Source organism: Phyllopteryx taeniolatus, chromosome 5 (assembly GCF_024500385.1).
Source record: "Phyllopteryx taeniolatus isolate TA_2022b chromosome 5, UOR_Ptae_1.2, whole genome shotgun sequence".
In the NCBI taxonomy this organism is placed as follows: Eukaryota; Metazoa; Chordata; class Actinopteri; order Syngnathiformes; family Syngnathidae; genus Phyllopteryx; species Phyllopteryx taeniolatus.
In genome coordinates, this window is record NC_084506.1 from 20,950,918 (window position 1) to 20,975,773 (window position 24,856).

Consider the following 24,856-nt stretch of genomic DNA (forward strand, 5'->3'; position numbering starts at 1 on the left):
ATAGCCATTTTTTTTTCGTCTTTAATGTTTAACAACACTTTAAATGAAAGCTACAATGTAATGCATGAAACCCGCGACTGTTAAGCCTATCAAACATGAATCACATACATTGACTGTTATACACAAATAATGAAGTGAAGCCTGTCTGATGGTGTTAGCAATATCAGCTTAGAAAGAATAACTAAACTCTATTTGCCATGTATAATTACCTCCCACGAAAGAAACACACTGGACATTTTAAGCATTTTACTTTAACAACGTAAATAGTCTCCATAGAGACTGTCAAAAATTGCCATAGGCGACTATATTTCAAGTCGTCAAGGCGGGGTATTGGGTAAAGTTTTCAACTAGCAATAATCGCGCCTCGGATAAACCTCATCGGCTACAATACTGCCACTGCGCAAAGCTACATTAGTGATGTGTTCACAATCATGTCACCATCTGGCACACGTTGTACAGTGACGGTCTCCACACATCAAATCTAAACAAAGTGTGAGGAGGACGTTTCAAGACTATACATTTGACTAAATTCTTGATGTATATAAAATGGTACATCTGGTAAAACGCCTTCGTCACAACAATATTGCTGAAATCGGATCGGACCGATATCTGTATTGGCCGAATCTTAAGGCTGCAATATTGGTATCACTAACATTCACTACTATGCAACCGAGTCGAGGTCAGCAGCGCCCCATCCCCACTATACACAGTGTTGATGGTGCACCGCTTTCCCCTCCTGAGACGGATGGTGGACCATCATTTCCTCGAAGCCGTCCGGAAGTCTTTCTCCATGGCCTCACTGAACTCCCATGCCCGAGTTTTTGCTTCAGCGACCACCAAAGCTGCATTCCGCTTGGCCAGAGTGGAAGAGAGTCCTACCCCTCTCGAGAGGACTGGTACCAGAGCCTAAGCTGTGCGTGGAGGCGAGTCCGACTATATCTAGTCTGAACTTCTCGACCTCACACACCAGCTCGGGCTCCTTCCCTGCCAGAGAGGTGACATTCCACGTCCCTAGAGCCAGCTTCTGTAGCCGAGGATCGGATCGCCAAGGTCCCCGCCTTCGGCCACTGCCCAGCTCGCACTGCACCCGACCCCTATGGCCCCTCCCACAGGTGGTGAGCCCATGGGAAGGGGGACCCACGTTACCCTCTCTGGCTGTGCCCGGCCGGGCCCCATGGTTGCAGGCCCGGCCACCAGCCGCTCTCCTTCGAGCCCCAACTCCAGGCCTGGCTCCAGAGGGGGGCCCCGGTGACCCGCGTCCGGGCAAGGGAAACCTGAGTCCATAATTTGTCTTCTTCATAAGGGGTCTTTGAGCCGTGCTTTGTCTGGTCCCTCACCAAGGACCTGTTTGCCATGGGTGACCCTGCCATAAAGCCCCCAGAAAACTTAGCTCCTAGGGTCATTGGGACACACAAACCCCTCCACCACGATAAGGTGACGGCTCAAGAGGAGGCGGGGTACACCCTGAACTGGTTGCCAGCCAATCACAGGGCACATACAAACAATCATTCGCACTCACAGTCATGCCTACGGGCAATTTTGAGTCTCCAATTAATGCATGTTTTTGGGATGTGGGAGAAAACCGGAGTGCCCGGAGAAAACCCACGCAGGCACGGGGAGAACATGCAAACTTCCACACAGGCGGGGCCGGGATTGAACCCGGGTCCTCAGAACTGTGAGGATGACGCTCTAACCAGTCGCCCACCGTGCCGCCAGATTGGAACATCCCTCGTCCAAACATAAAGTGTTAGGACGTTACACGGCAAATTGCACATCTTAATTCTTCAGCGTTTACCCTAAAAAAATGGCCATAGCCATAGCCATTTTTTTTTCGTCTTTAATGTTTAACAACACTTTAAATGAAAGCTACAATGCAATGCATGAAACCCGCGACTGTTAAGCCTATCAAACATGAATCACATACATTGACTGTTATACACAAATAATGAAGTGAAGCCTGTCTGATGGTGTTAGCAATATCAGCTTAGAAAGAATAACTAAACTCTATTTGCCATGTATAATTAACTCCCACGAAAGAAACACACTGGACATTTTAAGCATTTTACTATAACAACGTAAATAGTCTCCATAGAGACTGTCAAAAATTGCCATAGGCAACTATATTTCAAGTCGTCAAGGCGGGGTATTGGGTAAAGTTTTCAACTAGCAATAATCGCACCTCGGATAAACCTCATAGGCTACAATACTGCCACTGCGCAAAGCTACATTAGTGATGTGTTCACAATCAAGTCACCATCTGGCACACGTTGTACAGTGACGGTCTCCACACATCAAATCTAAACAAAGTGTTAGGAGGACGTTTCAAGACTATACATTTGACTAAATTCTTGATGTATATAAAATGTTACATCTGGTAACACGCCTTCGTCACAACAATATTGCTGAAATCGGATCGGACCGATATCTGTATTGGCCGAATCTTAAGGCTGCAATATTGGTATCACTAACATTCACTACTATGCAACCGAGTCGAGGTCAGCAGCGCCCCATCCCCACTATACACAGTGTTGATGGTGCACCACTTTCCCCTCCTGAGACGGATGGTGGACCATCATTTCCTCGAAGCCGTCCGGAAGTCTTTCTCCATGGCCTCACTGAACTCCCATGCCCGAGTTTTTGCTTCAGCGACCACCAAAGCTGCATTCCGCTTGGCCAGAGTGGAAGAGAGTCCTACCCCTCTCGAGAGGACTGGTACCAGAGCCTAAGCTGTGCGTGGAGGCGAGTCCGACTATATCTAGTCTGAACTTCTCGACCTCACACACCAGCTCGGGCTCCTTCCCTGCCAGAGAGGTGACATTCCACGTCCCTAGAGCCAGCTTCTGTAGCCAGGGATCGGATCACCAAGGTCCCCGCCTTCGGCCACCGCCCAGCTCGCACTGCACCCGACCCCTATGGCCTCTCCCACAGGTGTTGAGCCCATGGGAAGGGGGACCCACGTTACCCTCTCTGGCTGTGCCCGGCCGGTCCCCATGGTTGCAGGCCCGGCCACCAGCCGCTCTCCTTCGAGCCCTAACTCCAGGCCTGGCTCCAGAGGGGGGCCCCGGTGACCCGCGTCCGGGCAAGGGAAACCTGAGTCCATAATTTGTCTTCTTCATAAGGGGTCTTTGAGCCGTGCTTTGTCTGGTCCCTCACCTCGGACCTGTTTGCCATGGCTGACCCTGCCATAAAGCCCCCAGACAATTTAGCTCCTAGGGTCATTGGGACACACAAACCCCTCCACCACGATAAGGTGACGGCTCAAGGAGGGGAATAATAATTTCCCACAATTTAAAAGTCAAGTTTATTTTTATAGCCCTTAATTACAAAAAAGAACAGTTCCCAGGCGCCTATATATATATACACACACACACAGAAATTACTCCCCGACTCCCCGTGTAGACAACTCAGCCAAGTATTATTATAACAGTATTAGCTAAAAAGCTATTAATGATAACACTGTTAGCTAAAAGTAATCTCTGCTTACCTTTCGGTTTTAAAATGACTGCTTTGACCAATTGGCCTACCAAATGTAAATTATATACATTGACTGTTATACACAGACAAGGAACTGAAACACATCTGACTGTGTTAGGCTATATCAGTTACCTACACAGCATAACTCAAGTAAAATTATTTGTCACATACAAACTACAAGTAGGAAAACAGTGTAAAATCTAAGATTCTTATTTAAACAACATAAATAGTATGCTAAGAGACTGTCAAAAATTGCCATAGCTGACTATATTTCAAGTCATCTGGGCGGGGTATTGGGTAAAGTTTTCAACTAGCAATAATCACGCCTCGGATAAACCTCATAGGCTACAATACTGCCACTGCGCAAAGATAGGGAGCTGATTCAACGTTGACAATCAAGTCACCATCTGGCATACGTTCCACAGTGACGGTCTCCACACATCAAATCTAAACAGAGTGTTAGGAGGACGTTTCAAGACTAATACATTTGACTAAATTCTTGATGTATATAAAATGTTACATCTGGTAACACGCCTTTAACACAATATTATTGCTGAAATCGGACCGATATCTGTATTGACTGAAACTCAAGGCTGCAATATCGATATCGGAAGTGAAAAAGTTAGATTGGAACATCCCTAGTCCAAACATAAAGTGTTAGGATGTTACACGGCAAATTGCACATCTTAATTCTTCAGCGTTTACCCTAAAAAAATTGCCATAGCCATAGCCATTTTTTTTTCGTCTTTAATATGTTTAACAACGCTTTAAATGAAAGCTACAACGCAATGCTTGAAACTGGCGACTGTTAAGCCTATCAAACATGAATCACATACATTGACTGTTATACACAGATAATGAACTGAAGCCTGTCTGATGGTGTTAGCAATATCAGCTTAGAAAGCATAACAAAACTCTATTTGCCATGTATAATTAACTCCCACGAAGGAAACAGACTGGACATTTTAAGCATTTTTCTTTAACAAAGGAAATAGTCTCCATAGAGACTGTCAAAAATTGCCATAGCCGACTAATATTTCAAGTGGTCAAGGCGGGGTATTGGGTAAAGTTTTCAACTAGCAATAATCGCGCCTCAGATAAACCTCATTGGCTACAATACTGCCACTGCGCAAAGCTACATTAGTGATGTGTTCACAATCAAGTCACCATCTGGCACACGTTGTACAGTGACGGTCTCCACACATCAAATCTAAACAAAGTGTTAGGAGGACGTTTCAAGACTATACATTTGACTAAATTGGTAACACGCCTTCATCACAACAATATTGCTGAAATCGGATCGGACCGATATCTGTATTGGCCGAATCTTAAGGCTGCAATATTGGTATCACTAACATTCACACTTTCGGACAATTTCGAGTTTTCAATTACTACTATGCAAGTTTTTGGGATGTGGGAGGAAATCGGAGTACCCAGAGAAAACCCACAAAGGTACAGGGAGAACATGCAAACAACACACAGACGAGGCCGGATTTGAACCCGTCTCCTCAGAATTGTGAGGCAGATGTGCTAACCAGTCGCCAAACCGCGCCGGGATCGGGACATCCCTCGTCCAAACATACAGTGTTAGGATGTTACACGTGCCAGTACCCCAATGTGGCCAGGGGGTGCGAGGGCCCTTAATAGCTGCTCGCAGCTCTATATTTATATTTTGACAGCATATTTGTTGCCATGGTAAAATTGGTTTGTTTTAGGGCAGCTCTCTCTCTTGCAGTGAGCCACAAATTACTCTGCAAATTACTCCCCCCACCCCCAGCGTAGACAACTCAGCCAACTATTATAATAACAGTATTATCAAAAGCTAATAATAATAACACTGTTAGCTAAAACTAATCTATGCTAACAGTGCAGCTCTGCTTACCTTTCAGTTTTAAAATGACCGCTTTGACCACCGCGTGAAAGTGGTTCTTTTGGTCTCAAACTTCGGCCAGCCAAGCTTCAAGGTCATTGGTGGAGAAACTCGGTGTGAGTTTGGTCATTATGTGAATTTTGCTCATTGTTTCATTACAGTGGGATGAGAAGTGCTAAATGGCTCGCTCAGAGACACATTTTCAAATATACACAGAACTAAGATTTACTTGGTTATTTAAGTTCACACTCGATGAGAGGCCAGGCACTCCAGAGACACAGCTACTTGTATAAAAACATTCAAAAGTAAATTCACCATAATATGAGGAGAAGCGGTACGGAAAATGGATGGATGGATGTCCCGTTTAATTTATGTACAATCCTTCTGGAGTCAGGCTTCAAGGACAAAACTGGACGATATTGGCTGGTGCATTTTCATAGGGGTCATACAGTGTTTGTAATCATATGCACTTTGTACACATTGTATTGGTGTCATGCAACAAACTGTGTAAAGCCAGTGTGTTGATATTAGAGGCCTTTTTACCTGTAGTGATGCTTTAGCAGGATGAAGCAGGTGCTCAACAGATAAGAACTGGTGTGCCAGTCTAAAACTGCCACATTAGACAGAGGATTTGCTCCTGTCAGAATAGCGAGCCAATGAGGCTGGTAGGGGTACGCTTGGATCACTTTCTGGGACAGGTAGTTACGCCGATAAAAGGATTATACCAAATAATCTCAAATGAATCCTGTCAGTGTGTTACATCCTCACCTGGAAAACCAGAGTTTCTCAGTTTTCCGCCCAAGGAATACATCGCACCAATGTGATGCAGTTCACAAGACACCTTGAAACTACACTGACATATGAACATTCAACAAGACAATGATAATCCCCTTAATAAACTGTGTAAATTGGTTTTACACAGCTCGATATAATAGAGTTTTTAGCCCCTTTCCCACTGGCTGTAAAAGTTCTGTTTAAACGCAAAACTCATAATGCGTGGAACCCATTGCAATTTATTGCATTTGGAAGTAGCATCAGTGCCATAACAGAGGTTGTACACTCTTTGCATGAGAAGGTATACTGGAAAGATGGGACAAAGGTGGGAAATTTGATACTCACTTCTCCCACTTTGTTCTGTTGGAAGCAGTTGTAATGTCTGACAAGAATTTGTCAAACTACACGCTGTCATCTATTTATCTGCTCGCGCTATGTTGTTTTGCTGTTTGAAAATTGCACACCGTACACACTAACTACCCAGCTAACTAACTTATCAGCCCAGAGGCGTCATAACCAGGGGGGGACCGGGGGCATGTGCCCCCCACACACTTGTTAAACTATGTGTGTGATGTGCCTATTTGCTCGGCCACAATACCCTTTTTCAGGAATGTACCTACTGAACCACTACTTTCCCCCTGATTGTGATCAGGTAGTTTCCCATGTATTTGTGTAAATGATAATAATTAAATGGAAGGCAATTATTTAATAACATGAAGAGATTCAACATTTAGAAGGCAACCGCAGTTTGACAGCCCTGATTTAGAAACTGAAAGTATTTCCTCTCCTATTCAGGGTTGAAGGTTGCAAATCAATGCCATTCTTGTATCATGATCTAACCTACTGTATTTGCTAGTTAAACTGAGACTGATTTGTTTTTGTGGAAATGTAAGTTTGTTGGCAAAGTCAACGGACTGTATTTGTGATCCAATTTGGAGGCCGCTATGGAGCTCTAATCTTAAAAGTACAGAGCCTGTCGAGGACCAAAACCTCTTTAGATTACTGATCAGTGTTTTTTCAAAAGAAGGAAATGGATGTGCTTTGCCTGCAAGCAGGTGTGTGTGTGGGGGCACAGGCCATGCATGGTGGGATCTGTGCTACATCACATCAGCCTGCTAAAGGACATTAAATGGCAGTGAGAGGCCACCTGGACAATGCAGGCAAAGCTGGAGCAGCCGTGATTAGATTGTGTTATAAACACAAGGGAGGATAGCAATGACATTTTTCTTGTGTGGAGTGACACGGGCACTCCTGATGTGAGAAACAAATATCACAGTGCTTTTTTGTGGCCCGTATATCAGTTTTGCTTCGAAACACATAGCATATCAGCATATACAGCTACCAGCACAACCAGATGCCCAAATTCTGATTCCAAACTTTGCTTTCTGAAGCTTGCGGTCTGTTCTCACCAACCCCCTCACTGCTGCCACCTTGGTTTTCCCACTCTGTGGTTATTCCTAGTCTGTCGCCATAAGGCCGTCTGTCTGTTCTCTTACTAAGCTGATGTCTTGTTGTCGCACATGCTGTTTTGCCAGCACTCTGTTCACAGTAGCAGTATGCTAAAACTCCCATACTGTATACCCCTTCAGCTATATTTAAAGAAAAGTATTGACAGCGGGAGACCCTCTTACTAAGGCTCGGCAGTTCGTGGAAGCCTTAGCAGGTCTGCTTTAAATACATTTCCTCGGTGTCCCTGCTAATTAATTCTTCACACCTTTCTACCATTTACCGCCCCGACGAGTTCCTGGCGTCTGCGGATCACTCCATCTGTCACAAGTCTTTGGATTTACCGCAAGCAAGAACATCGCACAACCTTCACCCAGAAATAACAGGACAGCTAGATAAATATTATACAGTTATAGAGCAAGGACAAGGAGACAAGAGAGAGAGTTTGCCTGAGCTCGCTTCGGAAAAGAATATGCATCTATCCGTTCATTCATTTTTTTTATACTGTGGATTCTATTTGAGGTCACCGGGAAGATGGAGCAAGTCCCAGTTGATTTAGTGCGAGAGGCAAGGGGTACAACCAAGACTGAACACCTGTCAATCGACAGACTGGCACATTCAGACACTTCCACAGCTACTGACAACTGAGCGTCTTTAATGAACTTAGATGCATGTTTTGTAAACATTGAATTATTTGAGGTCTTTAGGTAAACATGTTTTGCTAACAGTAAAGACAATTTAAAGCCTTTTGTTGCTGTAACACACCTGTTTTTGAAAACACTGAAGACAATTTGTAGTCTTTAAGAAGCCTTCCACCAATGTTTGGTTCACTGAAGACCTCAAGCGTACCTCACTTTCTTTGGTAAACATTGAAAGGAAAATTGACAGTCGTCAATTGACATTTTTGAGTCTGAACCAGGCCTGTGGGGTGAAGCCCGAGACAACTGACAGTCTTCAATTAACAGTTTGTCAGTTTCTTTGGTTAATTGAAGACTCTAAACATAGTTTATGTGTTTTCATCAACATTTAGGGCAATTTAGAGTCATTAATAAACCCATTATATTGTACATGTGATTTGGGTTGTAGGGGGAATCCAGCTAGCAAAGAGTCCAGGGTGTATTATCAAAGATAATTTGAAATCTTCCACTGATGTTTTGTCCATTGAAGACAATTTAGAGCCTTCAATGAACCTGACATAAACATGTTTGGATTGGGATCAGACAACTGACAGTCTTTTGGACTTTAGGGTGAAGCGAGAGACAATTAACATTTCAAGTGACATTTCAAAGACATAAACAGATCTTTGGTTCATTGAAGACAATTTAGAGTCCTCAAATGAACCTATGGCGTCTTGCATTGCTGGTTGAGGACGTAGTATCTGGAGGAAAACCATGCAAGTTCAAGGAACCAAAATATGTGTATTCAATCCCAAATGCTGTGAGTTGGCTTGTCCTGACTTTGAGTCATGTACCAAGTGACGAGTGAGATGATTTTATTCCTACAATTGCCTCTGTGGTTTCAAATAACGTACTGTATCTGCATTTATGTTGTGTCTATACGCTTTTTAATGTCTGTACTGTACAGTATCTTACTTCAAGTGTAAGGATGATGAAACAAAGCTGTTTCTACATCTCTGTGCAGTCAAACCCTTTAGGTAAGCAGTTAGTTCCAAGGACTGTGCAGGATGTGGCCAACAGGGGGCAATATAACCTCATGGCAACCAATCTCCGGCCTGAACCTTGGGTCTGACTTGTCCTCTAAGGCACTTGAGAATCTTCGATGAAACTATCATACTTGTTTTTGTCAACTGAAAACAACTAAGAGTTTTCAATCAATCGGACATGTTTTTTTTTTTGTGTGTGCAAACTGAAGACAATTGAGAGACTTCAATTACCCTAATGTACTTGTTTTGGTAAACATCAAAGACACTTGAGAAACTTCAATCAACCTAACATACGTTTGTCTTTTTTGTAAACTGAATACAACTGAGAGACTTCAATTCACCTAACCTGCTTGTTTTGTACAGAGTTAATGCACTTGAGAATCTTCAGTGAAACCAAACAAGCTTTTTTTTTTTTTTTTTTTTAAATTGATGACAATTCAGAGACTTCAATTAACCTAACATACTGGTTTAGTAAAGGTTGGGAGGCACTTAAAACTCTTCAATAAACCTAACATACTACTTGTTTTTTGTAAATTGACAATTGAGAAGCTTCAGTGAACCTAACACACATTTTGTTTGTAAACTGAAGACAATCGAGAAGCTTCAATTAACCTAATATGCTTGTTTTGGTGATTATTGAAGGCACTTGAGAATCTTCACTGGACATAAAACGTTTTTGCACACTGAAGACAAGTGAGAGACTTCAATTAACCCAGCATGGATGTTTTTCCTAAACTGGAGACAAGTGAGAGACTTCAATGAAACTAACATGTTTGTTTTTTAAAACATTGACAGCACTTGAGCGTTTTCAGTCAACCTAACATTAGGTAAACTGAGAACAATTGAGAGACTTCAATTAACATATGCTTGTTTTGACTAACTGACGGTGTAGTGGTACATTCGCCTGACTTCGCTGCAGGCAGTTCCCACTCAGTGATGGTGTGAATGTGAGTCTCCCTGTGACTGGCTGGCGACCAGTTCAGGGTATAGTCCACCTTTCGCCCGAAGTCAGCTGGGACAGGCTCCAGCACCCCGTGACCCTGAAGAGGATATGTGGTGTAGAGAATGGATGGATGCTTGTTTTGGTGAACATTGAAGGCACTTGAGATTATTCACGTAACCTAAAATACGTTGTTTTGTGAACTGAAGAAAATTGAGAGACTTCAATTTGCCTAATACACTTGTTTTTGTAAACACTGAAGGCACTTGAGAGTCATCAATGAACCAAACATACCGTAATTGTTTTTGTAAACTGAAGACAACTGAGACTTCAATGAACCCAACATATTTGGAGACATTAAATGCACTTGAGAGTCTTCAGTTGAACCAAGTATTAATGTTTTGTTTTTTTAACTGAAGACAATTAGCATACTTAAATGAACCTAACATACTTATTGTGAATATTGAAGGCACTGAGAGTATTCAAAGAACCAAGTATACATACATGTTTTGTAAACTGAAGACGATTGAGAGACTCCAATGAACCTAACATACTTGTGTTTGTCAACAATGAATTATAATTTGTATTCTTCAAGGTGTCCACCCATATTTGGTTTGGTAAAACCCTGAACCTAACCTTTGTGTTTTTATTTTTATGTTATTTATTTCATTTTTTTTAATTCAAGGCAATTGAGAGTCTTCAAGTGAAATTTTATTGGTACGACAATTTGGAGTTTTCCCATCTATAGATAAACCTCAATTTCTGTTCTCACTTAGCTTTTCTTGGTCAGCGACATCCCTTTGGAGTATCACGTCCGAGAGTAAGTAGCGTCATTACTCTTCGGACAAACACGTTTGGACACATTGAACACTCCTCCTGTATGTGATTTAGGGTTGGGGGTGTAAGCCTCTCGAGGTGTCCGCTTCCCTGACACTTGTCTGGCTTGGCCTATATTCTCCTGTAGCTCATCAGTCACCGTGAGGAACTGTGACGGCCATCTCCCCCATCTCACCGCGTGAATCTCTTGCCAGCTTTGTGCCTGTGTCAGCTCTCAGCCAGCGTCACAACGTCGCCAGTCCACCTGGGCAGACACCAAGCGTGTCCCTAACCGGGCAACCTCATTTGCATGCCTATAAATCACTCACAGAAATGACACAGAGCCACACTGAGTCCCGGCAGAAGCTACAAAATTGACTGTGCCAAAATGACTCTGTTATATGATATTGGACTCAAGATCACAAAGTACAAGGTTAATTTCTTGCTTCACTCTTAGGACTCACATTTCACATCAGTGCATTAAACAAACTAAAGACTACAACACGGTAGATCGGTGGACACTTTATTGATCCCAAAGGAAATTCTGGTTTCCAGTAGCAGCAATAGCAGTTACAAACCATCGCAAATATCAACATGCAATATTTGCAATACATTTGAGTGACGCTAAATGCAAATGAAATCAAAATGCATTTGTAAAAGTGATATAATACATGAATCATTTGACATCATTGACCTGCTTTGCTATACAGTTGAGTGAAGGCCTAAGTATACAGCTCACAATAGTTAATGCCAATACATGTCCTTTTTGTTATGAAATAACAGGGCTGTGTATTAGATGTGTTGCCTGTTATTACTGTTGTGTGCACACAGTGTAAGCAGGTAAATGGAATTTAAAGGTTGGGTAATGATAAAATATTTTCTTTTCTAGTAAAATATTCATGCTGATAGTATAATCAAAACCAGTCTTGGATGTCAAGCATGTACATTTGCGATTCATAGGGTATAAAAATATCTGTTGTCAAGGGTGTAGCCGGTGTAACTGAAGCGTCAAGCAAATCGCAAATGAAAATGTGTCAGTTCTCTGTTGGAAACATCCATCCATCCATCCATTTTCTGAGCCGTTTCTCCTCACTAGGGCCGTGGGAGTGCCGGAGCCTATCCCAGCTATCATCGGGCAGGAGGGGGAGTACACCCTGAACTGGTTGCCGGCCAATCGCAGGGCACACATAAACAAACAACCAGTCGCACTCACATTCACACCTAGGGGCAATTTAGAGAATTCAATTAACCTACCATGCATGTTTTTGGGACGTGGGAGGAACCCGGAGTGCCCGGAGAAAACCCACGCAGGCACGGGGAGAACATGCAAACTCCACACAGGCGGGTCCGGGGATTGAACCCCAGTCCTCAGAACTGTGAGGCAGACGCTCTAACGAGCCACCCTGTTGGAAACAATGGTTTGTGAAACAAAAATACATGCAGCGATGTTTTAATGTTGCACACACGTCAATATACAGCCACAGGTCACAAAATTAGGCATACATGCACAGTCTAAAGCAGAGGATGGGAATCTTTTTTCCTCTGAGGGTGATACTGTACTACATTTCTCAAAAATAAGCACTGTAGCTCTAATTTATGTTTTTATGGTTTCTTTTTATCCGAAACACAAAGGAAAATATATTTTCCCTGTTTTATCAGATAAAAATTCATAAACTCACATATATAAAGTCATTTTTCAAATATTCCATGCACAAAATACAGAAAATTGCACTTGTCATGTAAATTATACTATAGTTGACCTGAGAAAATGTAAATATAGCCGAGTAAAAGTGATTCTTAAATATTATTTAAAATAGCAAATATTAATATTAATATAGAATGGCTCTCCCTCTTAATGACCAACTTACATATCAAATATAACAGATAAAATTAGTTTTATAATAATAATAATAATTATTCTTATTATTATATAAAATATAAAATTATTATTATTAATAATAATAAAATAACACTTTATTTAATTGTAAAGGATTTATTCAGGTATTGTTTTAAAATGTAGGTTTTCCCCGTGCCTTGGTAATTGTAGCAGGATTGCGCTAAATACAACAAGATATTGTACATTATATGACAAATAATATAGCTCATAAAATGTGTACTGTTGTTGGTTGAGTCGAAAAAATGAAATAATATGGTTTATTACCTGTTTGTTTGTTTTTTTTTGGGGGGGGGGGGGGAACGTAACCCTCAATTATCAAATAAATGGTCTGTTTTTCAAAACTGTTAGGGCCTAAATTGTCTTCCAATTTTGGAATGAGCCTAAATTTGTGAATCATTCGAGCTAAGATCATCGCTATTTCTGTAAATATGCTTGTTTTACCAAGCGGTTTTGCCACTCCCAGTTGAAGTTAACTGTCAAACTAAACGTCAAACACAGAGACTTACACATTGTGTGTTTAACCAAACCACATAACTTTGCCTTATAAAAAGTCTACTAGCTTAATGCTAAATCATAATGCAAAACAGCATAGCTGGACTAACAAAACTACCATCGATGTTATGGTAGTTATAACACTTCAAGCAGAGGATATTTGAACATGATGCAGCAACACATGAAGACAGATAATATAACAATACTGTACTCACAACCATATACAGTATTCTTTACCCTCTGCGAAAAACAGCTAATATTACTGCAGCTTACTGAGTTTAGAAGAGACTGTCGTCTCTGTGTATTTATTACGTAAGCATTATAGGGGTTATGCACAACCAACTTCTGCATTTGGCAAAACAGGACAAAGCACTGCCTTCCAGTTCAGGTCATTGGCAGATCCTTATGGCTGGAGATCGGGATAAAGCACCTGTAGAAATACTAAATGGGTACAAAGTATTTTGTTTGACACAAGATGTCTTCAAGAGCTACCAAATATGTCTGATGTTTAGGCTCCATTCGTGTTTACATACCTCATATCATGTATGTATAAATAAATGATATACAGGCATTTAACTTTTGCCGTAAGACGACAGCAACAAAGAAAATAATATTGTAGCAAATTTGGGTTCAAACCATCTTGTCGTCATCCTGTAGTTATTCTTATATACACAGGAAGTCCACCAATCAGTTTTGTTCATGTGACATTCTGCATAAGGCCCGTACTGCCTCTTGTTGGCCAAGGCGCACACAACAGAAGCAGCACAATGTCAATGGGCACTGGACCATGAAATCATGACGCACAAACTATTTAATTCTTTACATTCAATGTGTTCATTTAATTACTGTATGTTTTTACAAGGCCGGCACGGTGGTCGACTGGTTAGCACATCTGCCTCACAGTTCTGGTGACCGGGGTTCAAATCCAGACCGCGCCTGTGTGGGGTTTGCCTCTTCTCTCATCCCAAAAACATGCATGGTAGGTTGACTGAAGACTCTAAATTGTCCGTAGGTGTGAATGTGAGTGCGAATGGTTGTTTGTTTCTATGTGCCCTGCGATTGGCCGGCAACCAGTTCAGGGTGTACCCCGCCTCCCGCCCGAAGATTGCTGGGATAGGCTCCAGCACGCCCGCGACACGAGGATAAGCGGTAAAGAAAATGGATGGATGGACGTTTTTACAAGGTACAATAATGTAGCGCGCTACTTTTCTTTATGTCAAACACATTACAACAAATTGTGTTTTTGGTATTTTATTTTATTTTTTGGGCTGGAGCGGATTAATGGTATTTCCTTTAATTTCAACGGGGAAGGATTTGCACATTTGAAATGCGAGCGTGGTCACGGAACGAATGAAACTCGTAAGTCGAGGCGCCGCTGTTATGTCATTTTCCCCACGCAGGAACCGCCTCCCCTCGTATGGACTCTTCGCTGGTTGGACCACTCGCTCTCCCCCCTTCGCCGCTCTCACCGCCCGCGGAAAACATTCCCGGCAGCGAGTCAAACAGACAACCCCAACTCACAGTCGAGTTTCTTCTTTCCCGTTCGCCACTCCTCCTCCTCCTCATCCTTCGTCTTCTTTGCCGGCTGCGACTCGCGTGCACCAGCAGCAGTAGTAGCATCGGCGCTCACACCGGAGCTCGGTCCTTCCCGTTGCCGCTGGCGAGCCACCGCGAGTCGGCCACCCGCTCCACTTCTACCGGATCTCCGTGGGCGAGTGAGCGGCTCCCACAGGTGTGTCGCGGTTCCAGGAAGCACACCTGGACGTGAACATGTGACTCGGTACCTGGGCGTGGAAGGAACATTAGCCGCTTATCGCCAACCCCACAGGGGCGTTTGTCGAATACTTTTTCTCCCCTATTCCCCCTCCTTCGTCCTCCTTCCGTGTCGCTGACATTTTCGATGCGCGGCGAGGAGCTTTGAGCAGGAATTAGTGCCTTTCCTCGGAGAAGCACACCACGGGGAGGAACACGTGAACTGGCTTCTTTTTCAAACGCAAAACAACCAAGGCGCTTCATCCATTTGTGGACCTTGTGGGTCGCTTTTGGCTCACTATACCTTCTCTCCTTCTCCGAGGTGAGTTTTTTTTTGTTTTGTTTTGTTTTTCTGTTCACTTGAAGCACTTTAGTATCAGTTGTTCCTGTCTCCCTCGTACATTAAACCAGCAAGTTTTCCCTAACATTACTGTTGTTCCATTTCACAAGCATTGCATTGTGCCCATGTGTCGTGTGATGTGTGTAAAAATGGATCATGATAATTAAGGAATGCCATTCAGTTTTAGGCTCTGCCTGGTACATAAAAAGCAGGTTTTCCCCATGTTTAGTTGCTGGAGCCAAAATGGTCTCTGCTTCACGCAGTTTGACGGCAAGTTGGGTTTGTTCAAATTCAAATTTGTTGCTATAAAGTCATGTAAAGTGTACTGTGTGGGGAATACTGTACATACCCGGGGGTCAAGCCGGTTTCAAATTTCTGCCATTTATGAGTTGAATGAAGTTTGAACTGGAGAAACCCTGGATTAGGGCAAGACATTAATTCGCATTAATTCAATACTGTTTCATGCAGCATGGTGAAATAGTGTTTAGTATGTCTGCCTCACAATCAAGAGGTCTCGGGATAGAATCTTGGCTCAGTGTGTGGAGTCTCCACTGTTACACTGGCTTCCTCCTTACCTTCCAAAAACATACACGCTATGTTGATTGAAGACTTGAAATTCATAGGTGTGAATGTGAGTGTGAATTGTTGTTTGGCTTTTCTGTGCCATGCGGATGGGTAGCAACCAGTCTAGGGTGTACAGCATCTTGCCCAAAGTCAACTGGAAAAGGCTCCAGCTCCCCTGTAACCCTAATGAGGACAAGCACTTTAGAAAAAGGATGGACAGAAGTCACTGTTTCAGTGATAGTTTTTGTTCAATTTTGGAAGGGAATTTGTATGCCAGAAATGAAAATGTCGTGTTATGCCCAGTATTGTAAAAGATTTAAGCAATTGTTTTGTTCAACATACACTATTATGTGTCACTCGCGTTTGGACTCTGCTACTTGAAATTAGCAAATTTTGCACTGACAATCCATGTGTATTGTAGTTATTTTATTGCTTTTCACTCCTAGTGCAGCGGTCAAATGTGATTCATATTTGTTGTGACTCTTGGCCAAAGTCAGCTGGTGGGATTATGTTTACAAAAATAGATGAATGGAAGTTATTCTTTCAGTTTTTTTTCCCACAATAACAAAAGCTGTGTATATGTTTAGATATGACAGATTTGTTATGTGACTCGGGTATTGGAATGTTTTTTATTGAACATATCAAACATGCCACTCAATCGGTTTTGGACTGTGGTATTCCAGATCAGCATGTTTCCTTCGCATTAGTGCGATTCATCTCTGTACTTGTATTTATTTTTTGTGATCAGTTTCATTTATAATGTACTGCAGGGGTCGGGAACCTTTTTGGCCAAGAGAGTCATGAAAGCTACATATTTTAAAATGTAATTCCGTGAGAGCCATATAATATTTTTTAACACTTAATACAACTAATGTGTGCATCTTTCAAGCAAGACTAACTATTTTAGACTATAATTATGTACTCTTTAATACCATTGTTATACTGAAGCTAACTAATAATAAATAAAATGCATCTTACTGTTAATGCGACTTCTGGTGCTGCATGGTGTTGCTGATGGCTTTGTAGTCTGGTTTATACATGGTGAGGTTACGATTCATGCAGGCGTTGAGGCTTCCATCCGTTAAACATGATCGTAGGTTGGTCTTGATGTTTTTTAACTGTGAGGACAGCTGGGATCATATAAATTACTGCGTTGCGGCCGAAAATGGATAGATGAATTGATTAAAATGCATAAGAATGTTAATTTTTGTAATGTTTTACTCTAAAATGTCAGCGGAATTATTAATTATTTATCGTGTTAAGAAATGTCAGTTAAGATTTATCTGCGACCCAGATGCCGTCATCAAAAGAGCCACATTTGGCTCGCGAGCCATGCGTTCCTGAACCCTGATGTACTGTATTCGCCAGATGTGTCACACCATGACAGATATTGTAAAAGTACTTAAAAACATGCCACATGTTGGATTAATACAGTCCGTCTTAAATCAGGTAAATAAGATAACGGTTTTTCAACATACGACAGACATAGTTGTTGTGACTTTCGGCTTGTCCAATTGGGTTGCCGCAGTCAGTCAGTCGCATGAAGTACTTCTGATTTCCCTCTTGACACAACCCACCCGTTTATTTATTTATTTATTTTTATTCCCCCCCCCCCCGGGCTTGGGACTGGTACAACACGCATAGTAAATACAATCAAATCGTCAGTATGTACTCAAATGGGTTATTTGGGGGTTCAAAGCCTTTAAGGAGGTGCTACCCCAGAGACAAGACTCCAAAAGGTACAATGATGTACGACTCCAAAAGGCACTACGATGTACTTGAGGCGTGTTTGTAGTTGTTAGATTTGCTAACTTAACAATTGAGTGTTTAGAGAGGGAAATACTAACACCCTGAGGTAAAAGGCCTTTCTGGTGACCAGACATACTTTCCCTGGACACTTTTTGTGCCTTCCAGCCAGGATTTTTACATCTTAGTCTGGCCGGCATTTTTTGCTTTGCTTTAACTTACCCAAAAAGTCACACATATTTGCAGACAAACATAAAAAAAAATTAACAGCAGCTTCATCAATCAATAACAGGGTGCACAAAAAAGTCTCAAGGAATATATGTCCTAAAATGAACAGGAAGTCAGCCATTTTGTTTCAAAGCAATATTTTGGGCCAATTCCAAGGGTGAAACTTGAACCTGAACTCCTGTAAAGGAATTCAGCCAAATGAGCCCAAATCGGAAATATGGGATATGAGACAGATGCGCCATGATAAATTCAGAGAACACCATAGGATGTATTGTAACTAATGGTTGAACCGATAATCTGACATGGTGACCTTTCTCCTCCGCATCAACGCAAGCACAGGGAGAACATGTACCTGTGCCAACCACTGCTCTACCGTGCTGCATGACAGTAGCTCGTAATATGGAATGTATGGTATTTTGGTAGTAACATGCCCAGACAAATTCTTGTGTTTTCGCCTCTGGACAGCACATTAACAGTTGTTGAAGTTGCAGTGAGCGTTGTCTGTTTGTTTTCTTCCTCCTTTCTTGTCTGCGGTGAGGATAAAGTGGACAGAGGCACTATTCAGTGTCTTTTTCCTGCGTGGTTCTGTCTGTGTGCGTCTCCCCAGTCAGAACAGTCCTCTGTTCACCCCGCTTGTCACTCTAAATCGTCTCTTTATTCACACTCCGGCCGCCATGCGCCCCTTGAGCATAGGCCTACTGTACATGGGATTGCCCCCCCCCCTCCCCCCCAACCCCCCACAAGGGATTATTTCCCTTTAAATAACATTATACAAACAGTCTCGCAGAAGGATGGATTAACATGGTTGGGGGCATGCGGAAGCAGGAAAGAGGGCCGCTGTTGCTGGCTGGAGGGGGGCTGCGGGAGTAAGGATGCTCTCCCATCGAAGCCATCTGCTCACACGGACACACACAAGCTACCGCACCCTCTTCCCTGCCATCGCCGCAACAAATGCTTCATTCGGGTTTTATCTGGTCCACTCTGAATAAATGGAGACACCTTATCAGTGGCGAGGAGAGCGGTGATAAATGTTTTCCCCCTGGTCCCCGGCAAGCGCAGCGCACTTTTTCATCGCAGCCAAGAGAAGACTTTGCAAAACAATCCCAAAAACAGAAGGAAATCTCATGCCCTGCTATATCCGAGCAGAGCAACCCTGCCATTTGCATGACTGTCTGTTTTTTTCAGTAGTAGTCCACTTGTTATGGTAATGAAACTCGGTGGTTAGATCCACTCAAGACTATTTTTGCATGCAGTCAAATAACATCTGACCAGCAAAGAAGCAATTGCGCACTCTGCTCTTAAGTTCTTCAGTGTTTTTGGATGCTTATTGTCCATTTCCTCCTCTTACAGACCAAACCGTGCTCAGTCTTGGATGCACGCCTCGCATTTGTCTCAGAGAGAATATTTTTTAGGTCAATTTTATCCCAGCCTTTTTGTTTTGCTTTGGATTACTGATTTATGTCATTTTCATTTTGAAAGAAAAACCCCAACATAATCCTTGCAAGGAACAAGCAATCCCGAGCATGCAAATAAAAAAACGTCAGGAAACAAGCCGATGCATGATTAGTGTTTATGCAATTGGTTCATGGCAAGTAGCTCATTTAGAATTACAAGATAATCTTCCTGCTCCCACCAAAACAGGCAAGCAGGATCTGACCTAAATCACTATCATCATGTCAACATAAACCTACTTTCCCTTTGAGCCATGACTGTTAGTTGCTTGGAAGCCATTTGACCAAAATCTTCCTACTCAGGCATGGATTTTATAAGTGAATGCTCATAAAAGCGGTGCGGTGCGCATGAGTAAAAGGCCATATGCAATCCTCTACCGCTACAGTTCACATCGAGCGTGGACAGATGCGTGAAGGGCGTTTTGGCTTGGTGTTAGGTGGCTGGCGGAGGAATCTGGGGAATTGAGATTTCCCCCTGATTTTGAGATCGGTTCGTCTTTTCACGTCCGAGGATTAGCCGAAGACGAGGCGACGTCACGCTGAGGTGGATTTCTGATCATATCTGTTTTTAACCGCATCCACCCACTTCACTGCACAATCCCCCCCTTGTCCTCAGCTACCGCCTTCCAAACTTTCCTCTCTTATCTGAGCGCCCTGTTCCAGTGCGGCATTGTTTGCACTTCACACAGCTAACCCTTGACACCCTTTCCACTCAGCACTTTAGCACCCCCGTCCATTCTCTACAGATAAAAGATCAAGTTCAACTGGCCTCCTAGGTGTGATCATGCTAACTATTATGCTTGCTCCCTCAATTCTTGTGTGTGAATGCCACATGGAACTGGCTTCCACTGTTCTACATCCAGTAGCACACAATGTTAGGAGCCTTTTATTAAAATATTGTGCACGTGTACACATTACAGTATTTGTAGAGAACTATAGTTAATTACAGGGGCTTCTTGGTTTACAGCAGAGTTCTGTTCCTGTGGTGTAACCTGAATATGTGCGTAATTCGAAATGTTCAGTCGGCTTATCACTATGCTAACACACTTGTAGAGTAACAGTTTTAGTCAATAATTGTATGAAAACACTTCTAGGCCATAAATATAAAACAATGAAAAGAAAAACAGTAAGTGCTGCAGTAATTGAGCGTGCCTTATTGCGCACAAACTAGTTAAGACTAACGTTATTCTGTCTCATCCAGTTGACCAAAGATGATGATCATGACGTCAGCTACAGGAAGTAAACTCCAACCACGGACACACAGACGACTGATATAGAAACAGGATGACCGAACATTCAGAAAGAGATTCTCCCATCTTATTAAAAATATTTTGGAAAGATTTTTGGACAATTATTTCATTGTTCGTAAGTATTTGATCAACGAAATTTGTTGTTTTGTGTTTTTCCTAGTGATATTTAATGTAATTGAAATTTCAAGCTTACTCCCGTGACCCTAGTGAAGATAAACTGTACAGAAAATGGATGGATGGATTTCAAGGTTACAAACGGTGCACACTGTGTAATGAACTAGCCTAAAAATATGCGGTCACACGACACAAGGAGGCATGCTCAGTTACCACCTTAGCTACTGTTTTTTTTTTTAATTTGATTGACTTGGATTTATGGCCTAGAAGTGTTTTTCATACAAATATTAACTAAATATGACTTTACTACTGGTTTAGCGTGAGTTGGTGATAGACTAGGAACATTACTCCGTTTTAAACTGAGGACCTGATGTATTTGTCTCTTAAAAAGATTTCATTTGCAAACGTCATTGTTGTCCAAGTGATCAACGTTAACACTGTTATGCAATAACTATCGCACGGTTTGTATCTACCATTGTCACCTTGTGAAGAACTACTACAGCCATGCTCATCAACGTATTTAGAATACTCTTCTTTGGCATGTGTGTGGCTTTAGAATTAAATTGTGTGTGTGAGTGATGTGTCGCCAGTGGTTGCCGTAGCGGTGTGCTAAATAACACTTTGCCGCTGAAATGTTTTGAAACTCTCCAAGCGCTGTGGTCCACCATTGTTGTTTTTGTTGCGAAGATGACCACTTTCAGTATTTATGTGGAAAATATAATAGTGTTCCTTTCAGTTTTGTGGGTTTAGGCTCCAAAAAACAGTCTTGGCCAAAATGACTTTTTTGGTCATTTAAACTACCCCTTAACCACTCAGCCTTGGCTACAATGATCTTCAGTGCAGTGTCAAACATTCTGTCTGCAGGCTTCCAAACACAATCATCATTATGGCCGAGTTGTACTTTTCACTCTCCTTTCACCCTAAGCAGTCAGAGGCATGTTTCACAAATTTTTATGCTGTATTTTTCAGTGGTAGAGTTTTCAGTGCCCTAGCTGAACTGCTCAAGAATGTGGCCCCTTGGCTTAAGGGATGATTTTAACTTCCGCCTGCATAGAAATATGGAACGTCATTAATTGTGATGTGTTTTAATTAGGGGTGTATCAGCCACGGGACTGGGTGGAAAAAGTGGCCTGGGAGTCGTTGACAGACTGGCCCACTTCATGCACGCTGTGGGGAGCTAGCCAGCCAGCAACACAAGTTTAATTTAACCAGATTAAAAAAAAAAAAAAAAAATGCATTTGATGTTGTTTTGAACCATAATTCATTGAGTAATCAATTACCTGAACAACCCTAAACTTAAAACTCATTCACTGCCGTTGACTGCTGTTGTATTCAAATATCCATGTTAACATGGAGGACTGGCAGTGAATGAGTTTTAAAATATAAACAAGGACAAAAGGAACAGAGTAACGACTACCATCTACACATCCAGGAGAATCAAGTGATAAGTCATAACGTGAGAGTACAAACCGAAATGCAAGTTTAAACAATAAACTGCAATCACAAAACAAAACTCTCATGGAATAAGTGTTAAGGCATTTCAACAAAACAACAAAGCATTTATGAAAAGCCCTGGCGAACAGCTGCCTGCACGCTCAGTTGCTTCTTATTCTTTCACTGACTGATAGATGAGACTCACTCACTCTCTGATTCAGACTTTTCCCCTTTTACGGGTCTCAGAAGAGATGAAAAGTACATGGAAACAGGGCCAGTTCTAGGCATGCATATTTTAGGGGGCAATTCCTCTCCGTGCATATTTTTAGTTGTATGGGATGGCTAAAAACGAAGCACCATGAGGTTTACACAAGGGAAAAGCTTTTAGGAATACTGTTAATGATACATGGAGAGCTAGTAAAGAAGTAACAAACATGCTCTTTGTAGCACAACAAAGTGAGGCTTCAAAACGGCGTCCAGTAGCTGACGTTGTCACTCGCTCTCTTTTTTGTTATGGATTTTTTTCTTCCCCAGCCATCCTCCTCGTACTCTGCTATTCTGCTATTGTTTATTTCAAAAGTTACAAAAATTATTCTTTGAGGGCCGCATTTGGTCGCACATTGAGCAAAGCATTTCTACTGCACGTACACATTTTCACACGATAATCACATTCATAACATTTTCCACTCATACTTGATCTGTGCTGAGCGGTTGGTTGATCACAAACACTGCTCTATGTTAGTGGCTAGTGAGCTAAGCTAAGATAGAGACCTTGAAAGGCTTCAACGTGCACCAAGACCCACTTATCCATATTGATAATTTCTCGCTCGCCGGCTTTGCGTGCTAAGTGTGTTGGGGGACGCTAACTGGTGTGTGCTAACTGAAAAATAAAGCTAAATAAAAGGAATTACAAGCATATTTTTGGAAATTCAACACAAACACACCTCCACATAAAGTTTGCTGTGCGTAAAAACAATGCGTTATTTCCTCGTATCGATACAATCGATTGATTATCTTTTAAAATGATTTAAATCAATATATTTTCAACCGGAAGGCTAACTTTGCTAAGGGATGATCAATGCAGTTGGATTGTAGGAACATTGATATAATGAATGAATTATTATCCCCCCCCCCAGTTGTAATACTGATGTCAAATGCTAAAAACATATTATTTAATCTTTAATATACTCATTTTGTAAATGCATAATGGTGTATAGTTCACTCTGTTTGTGCGACTTTGGGATGATTGGCGTGTCATATGTTGTTTTGATGTCATTTGTTGATGAGGACTTTGTCCCGCTGCTCTTTGAATGGTCCATTGCCTCTTCGAAGTAACAAGTATTAAGGCTGAGGCATAGCAGAGGCATAGTTAGTCATGAACACGACAAGATGATGACAAGGACAATCACTTCCTGATCTTCACTTAAATTCCCTCTTTCGCGGCAGCATCCAACAAGGTATTTGTTAGTACAGGTATATTATTTTCACCATCGAAATTGTTAGCTACCTGTGTGTTTGTCTGTTCCAAATTGTATTATTGTTTGTACATAGTTTTCACAATATGATGGAGCCAGTTGCTAGAAAACAGATTGTTTGTCGTGCCTGCGGTGGAATTCACACATTTAGTGGATAAAATTTTGTGTCGGTGATGTGACTGTACCAACATACTATGTTTGGACTTTACAAACGGTGCGCCACAAACTAGTCGCTGCTGTAGATACGGATCTCTGTCATAAACACAGGACCTCCTAAAGATTTATTTTCACAAGCCATTTCCAATGTCACTGTGTTTACAAACCACACATGGCCAAAAGGCATGAGGTAGTGTCACAGGCAAGACGGCGACTGTGTGAAATGATATTCTTTTAGAGGATTGTGGGAGCAGGGAAAAACTTATCATAAAGGATACCATAACTTCCGCTAGGTGTTGATGGGAAAGAGCCATCAGCAGAATTGTGTTTGCATTGACTAGATATACGTGTAGTACAGACGTCTTGTCCTCATGGCAACTGAACAGATGGTGCTGACAAAGACTCATGCTATCTTCTTTTTCAGGGCAAGTCAAGCACACCTGCTCGTAATGCTGGCAAATTTTCACGCCTATTGAACAGCAGTGATGACACTGGGTGGGTTGAGGTGGCGTCAGTTTGATTCTGATCCAGAGGCTGCTTTCTTGTCTTTTTGCACTGGTGAGAAACTCGCTGTGCTAATGTATTTATTTCATGTGCTTTGATAAGTAAATCTGGCATAGATTGCGATCAAAACCTGTTAAACACTTCAGAGCGAAGTTATCACTTAACACCAGATCTATCGCCTCATACTGTGGGGGGAGGGGGAAATACGCCCCGCTGATTTGAGAGTTGAACGTATTGAGGATGAGTCGAGGTTTCATTTCTGTGTAAATGTGGTATGCCTGTGTTGGATGTGACATCACTCCTACCTTCAGTTATGTGGCTTTCAGGTGGAGTGAGCCTCAAGCTAATTAATTAATAATGGGAATTGTTCCGAGCAGTAATGCATTTTTTTTTTCCTCAGGAGTGCCATTATCGGTCATGCTGCGTGGTCATTAAAATCATCAAGTTTCAATCGGTTGTAGCTTTTTGTC

At 42.1% G+C, this 24,856-nt stretch overlaps 1 protein-coding gene, 3 non-coding genes and 1 pseudogene across 6 annotated transcripts in view; 1 reads left to right on the forward strand and 4 right to left on the reverse strand.

Annotated features, from left to right (window-relative positions):
- Positions 1-267: 267 nt before the first annotated feature.
- On the reverse strand, positions 268-408 carry LOC133478777 (U4 spliceosomal RNA). The gene has a single exon (XR_009788776.1). It is a non-coding gene; the product is annotated as a U4 spliceosomal RNA (small nuclear RNA).
- Positions 409-2,083: 1,675 nt separating this feature from the next.
- On the reverse strand, positions 2,084-2,224 carry LOC133478782 (U4 spliceosomal RNA). The gene has a single exon (XR_009788781.1). It is a non-coding gene; the product is annotated as a U4 spliceosomal RNA (small nuclear RNA).
- A 1,457-nt stretch (positions 2,225-3,681) lies between these two features.
- Positions 3,682-3,845, reverse strand: LOC133478785 (U4 spliceosomal RNA; annotated as a pseudogene).
- Positions 3,846-4,469: 624 nt separating this feature from the next.
- Positions 4,470-4,611, reverse strand: LOC133478783 (U4 spliceosomal RNA). Its single transcript, XR_009788782.1, has one exon. It is a non-coding gene; the product is annotated as a U4 spliceosomal RNA (small nuclear RNA).
- Positions 4,612-14,783: 10,172 nt separating this feature from the next.
- Positions 14,784-24,856, forward strand: part of plxnb2b (plexin b2b) — a 218,619-nt gene continuing 208,546 nt past the window's right edge. For all 3 annotated transcript variants that reach the window (XM_061773678.1, XM_061773676.1, XM_061773677.1), the window contains exon 1: positions 14,784-15,446. The gene's annotated coding sequence lies outside the window, so the exon portion shown is untranslated. The remainder of the gene's footprint in view (positions 15,447-24,856) is intronic.